Below are 4,928 nucleotides of genomic sequence, written 5' to 3'. Positions count from 1 at the left end.
CGGCGGCCAGCACATGCCGGGGGCGGCCGGGGGCAGTGGGGCCCACGGCCCCCAGGGGGGATCGACCATCGTTACGCGCTCTCAGTCACTGCCATTGTCAACCCCTCCTGAAATAAACCGATCCAGTGTCATCGACACGGCCGGCGCGCGCCTCGGGCGCCTCGGCCCCGCCTAATCACTTCCGTGTCGCGGCGCCAAGCACCTCGCGTTGTCCTCGCGTGGACTCGACGGGTTCACTTGGAGGGCGGGCGGAGAGAGAACCTCATGAATACGCATGTGTCGCGACTCCCGACCTAGGCCAAAGAGGGGCGTTACAAACAAAGCGGGCGGCGGGTCAGCGCGTCGCACTGCATCAGGAGCAAAGTGGACCAGCAGGCTGCGATTAAAAAGAAACACGCGGACAGACACAAGCCCGAGCAGCAGGCAGTTTATTTGCGTCTGTTGGCGACATTTCAGAGCTGCCGCCGAGAGCATTCTGCTAGGTGAGCGGCGCACGTCTGTGCCTCTGTGTGTGTGAGTGTTGTGTGTGTAAAACGAGGGGAGGAGGGGGGGGGGGCATATGAAGGGGCAGAGGCTGTGTCGGGAACAAGGCTGGCCTTCATGAAGTGACGTCTGATTTCAGACGCGTCACGTTGCCAAAACTTTGTTCTGCACCTTTTATACACCGCATTGGCTTCAAAACACCCATAAAAACACCCCTCCCTACCACGCGGGACTTTTAACGTGTCCGTGACCCCCCGCTGCGGTGGTGACGTCAACTACGTGACGTCAACTACGTCACACGTTATATTCCTTTCTTTTGAAAAAGTCATAAATGAAAATGAACCCCGCTCAGCTGGTCTTGCCCAGCCCAGTGTGCCGCGGCTGTACTATCGAGTTCACACGATAATTACTAGGCGGGCCCGGCGGCCGCTAAGCAAATCACAGAGCACTTTGTCTGCCTATGCGGGGGGCGCGACCGGGGCAAGGCCGCGGGCAAGAGGGGCCGCGCGGCCGCGTCAGCCACGTCAAGAGGGAGAACGGCAGGGGCTTCGACACGGCGCACCTGAGCGGCGGCAGCGGCGGCCCTGGCGCCGCCTGGCTGTTGGCCCTTTTCTCTCGAGGCGTTTTGCGATCAGCCTCGCCTCTATCGCGTTAAAGACCCGCAGGTGTGTTCTCGAGGCTCCCTGACAGCAGCGCCGAGGAGCGACATCCTGGCGGTGCCGCCGTGAGCTTCCCCGCCGTGAGCACCCTGCAGCCCGCCCCGCCGCGCCCCCCGCCCCACCCCGCACAGCGAGGTGTAAAATTAGCCTTCCCCGTCGGGAAAGCGCGCGCGTTCGGGGATAATGTGTGACGCGGGCCGCCTGATAATAGACTCTTTAAATTTCTCATACAAGGCCGCGACCGCGGCAGACGCGGCCTCCGCGACGAAACGTGGCCGTCGCGCGCGCCGAGTCCGGGGGGCACCGCTGCGGCTGCCTACGCCGCCGCCTGCTAGTCTATGCGCTTTTACCTCTAGGGGATGAGGTCGACCGAACAACACTCCCGAGCCACCATGCGCGGCGGGGCTCACGACACGCGACGCTCTCACAACGACGCGACGGACAACAGACACTCGGTGACTCCGACGGCGTCGTCACGGCCTCGTTGCCGTGCACCGGGACCCCTCGCTCACACTCATCGCGGGACCGCTAAAAGTGATTTGAACCCGTCCCGCCAACAGCGGCGCCCCGTCGCGTCGCGTCTGCCCGGCGTCGTGCAGCTGCTCGGCTCGCCTCGGCTGGCCCTGCGTCGTCGTGGCCCCCCGCGCGCGCACAGGACAACCGCACCGTCCCGTCCCGTTCCGTCCTGGGCCGCCGCGCCACTGGTGCACCGCGGAGACGGGCACGGTCTCCTCGGAGCCTGGGCCTGGGCCGGCAGCGCGTAGTGGGCACGCGGCCAACTGGGCCCAGCACCCAGCAGACACCCCCCCCCCCCTTACACACACACATACGCACGCTCGGCGGACCTTTTTCCTTTTCCTCCCTTCGTATACCCTGGTCCTGCCCCCCCCCTATTTTAATCAAAATATATCGCAGGCGGCATTGTTTCCGAGAGACAAGCGACTTAGGCAGCATTTTCAGCGCAGCGAATGATAAATAACAACCGTGTGACTGATCCCTTCTTCTTTCATTAAATGCCATGACACTTTAATTTTCCTTATAGACGTGGCGGTTTTTTTCAATTAAGACCAAAAGGACGACGACACGACTGCAAGTCACTTGGCTGATGGTTGTGTATGGGTGGCACGACTGTCTGTCTACCATGCCATGAGCTTTGGCTGGCTGGCCGCCTTGCCGCCCCATGGGCCGGCGGGGCCGGGAGCTGGCGCCCCCCAGCCCCGCAGACGCTCCGTGGATGGAATTTCACCCGTAATAATGCCAAGTACTGTTGGGGTGCAGTCTTTGGGGTAAATGCCCTCGCCCATTCAGTTGCGAAGCGTATATACCACCGTTGATATGCTCACTCTCGTGCTCGCCTATGCTTGATTATACGATTTCGCGAGTATTGTTTCCCCCGTACAATGCTTAACTTTACTGATAATATTAAAAAAAAAACAAAAAAACATGCGGGCAAATATATATCTAAGAAACAGAGAAAATGAGCAAGAGATTGCATGTTGTGCGACTTATCATTAAGAGAATGGCACAAGAGATGGTGCAAAAAGTCATAATATAAAGAGGTGCCAGGCAGACAGGCAAAAAGACGGGCTAAGCTGAGTACGTGACGAGACCAAGAGTTGCATTGCACAAACGATAGAGGAAAAAAGAAAATACTGTCCCTAGGACTACGCGTCATTCAGCAAGCTTCCTCAACTGACAAGAACACAAAACGCTTTGCCACAAAATGCATGTTTTCGTTGTTGGCCAATTAGTGCTTAATCCGCTTCCTTGTCAATAGTGGTCTTCCTTCGAGTGTTTTATTTCCTCTTTCTTCAGATGAATTTCTCATCGCTCAACAAATATCGTCTCCCGTATTTCGTCTGTCATCTGTATCCGACTCGCAGCGGGCATAGCAGTGCAAAGTGAGCGAGCGAGGCGTCACCACGGGCTGGTCCGCTTGGTACTCACGACTTTTGTCCACGTTTGTCAACTTGTTGGGACGAGTGGTGGTGGTGGTGATGGTGGTGGCGATGGTGGTGATGATGCTGATGCTGATGATGCTGGGTGGCCTCGTGGTCCACCTCACCGGACCTGTGGCACACACAGGGGCCTGTACAGTGAGCGCGTCCGTCTGCTCATGCGGCCACAGGGCCACAGGGCCACAATGTCACAGGGCCACAGAGCCACAAGACCACAGGGCCACAAGACCACAGGGCCATAGTCCCACAAGGCCACAGGGCCACTGAGCCACAGGGCCACTACGTGACAGGGCCACAGGACCACAGGACCACTGAGCCACAGGGCAACGGGCCGACAAAACGGCTGGAGAGGGAAGACGAGCAACGCATTTCACAGTTACGTGGATGCGGCGGCGGGTGTCTGCTCAAGAAAAGTTCTCCCGCGCGGAAAATAAAGCGGACCGCCAAGTCGAGCACCACCACCCCGCGGCCAACTGCCGAGTTTGTTACAGTTTGCGGCCCTGCAACCAGATAGCATCCGCTTTTTTGTTTTATGTATGCGCGGATTGTCATTTTCCACTTCACCCATGGATGCACACAAAGAATGCGGCGCCATGGGGCTGAAGCACAGCAGAGAGCGGAAAGAGGAAGACATGGGGGCTAGGGGCAAGTCAGGGGGTACGGGGTCACGATACTCTTCTCTCTCTCTCTCTCTCTCTCTCTCTCTCTCTCTCTCTCTCTCTCTCTCCGCCTGTGGGTCCTAGGACGAGGGGCCTAAGTGTCCGGAGGGCTCTTGGAGGGCGCGGCGTGGCTCCGCGTAGTGCGGGTGGCAGGGTGGGGCCTGGAGGGGCGCGGGGCGCGCGGGGCTTCGGTCGGCACGTTATCGACCCAGCCGGCACTGAGGGGTAGGAGAGGGGGTGCAGGCAGCCCAGGCGAAGGGGCGGAGCCAGGAGCCAACCTGAGCGCAAGCGGAGCAGAGAACTCTCCATCTCTCTGTCTCTCTCTCACACACACTTCTCCGCTCTCACCCTGTTTTAATGGTCCTCCTTTTGCGTGTCATCTCCCAAGACGGTGGGCTCGTGACTCCGCACTGTGACCCACTTGTCTCCCGCCCCGCCCCGTCCCGCCCGCTCCCGGCCCACAGGTTGCCGCTTTTACGCTCTCCAGCCCGGATGGTCGGGCAGCAGAGGGGAAAGGGGGTGACGGCAGGTACCCGGGCGTGCCCGCGGAGGACGACCAGGGGGTCGGTGTCGGTACCTATGCGAGGCGAGGTCGACTGTGGTGCCGGTCGCCCGGCGGCCTATCTTTTCCAGCGACAGGAGAGATCGATAGTTTTCGAAAACAGGCGGAGGTGGTCCCGGGGGTCGGGGGCCGGGGGCCGGCGCGGCGGGCGGGACCGCGAGCCAGCCGCGCCGCCGGCATATCGTGACGAACGGCTCACTTTTGGTCGGCGCGTGGCCGTGAGCCGAGCCGGGCGGAGCCGGGCGGCAGTCGCGGGCCGGGGTCACCGTATGTCAAGGCCGGTCCCGGACTTGTGATCGGCCCGGCCGCCGCACCTGAGCCGGGTGCCGCGGGCCGGCTGGCTTGGCTGGCCGTGCCGCTGGCCGCCCGCGACATAGGCAATCCACCCCGAGGGCGCGCACCGGTGTGCGAGCGTTGCCTACCCGCCAGGCGCTCTCGTGTCCTCCACAGAGGGAAGTGAGTACAGTACGGGGCGCCAGGAGATGGCAGGAGCTACTATGCACGTGGCAGCAAGGGAGCCGTGTGACTAGTAGTAGGGCAAGAAGTGTCGAGAATAGGATTGGGGAAAGGGGGGAGGGGGTATAAACCGCGAGTGAAAAGGAGGGGG

The sequence above is a fragment of the Frankliniella occidentalis genome, unplaced genomic scaffold (assembly GCF_000697945.3).
Source record: "Frankliniella occidentalis isolate FOCC.00 unplaced genomic scaffold, Focc_3.1 Scaffold80, whole genome shotgun sequence".
In the NCBI taxonomy this organism is placed as follows: Eukaryota; Metazoa; Arthropoda; class Insecta; order Thysanoptera; family Thripidae; genus Frankliniella; species Frankliniella occidentalis.
Note: the sequence above shows the minus strand (reverse complement) of the source record.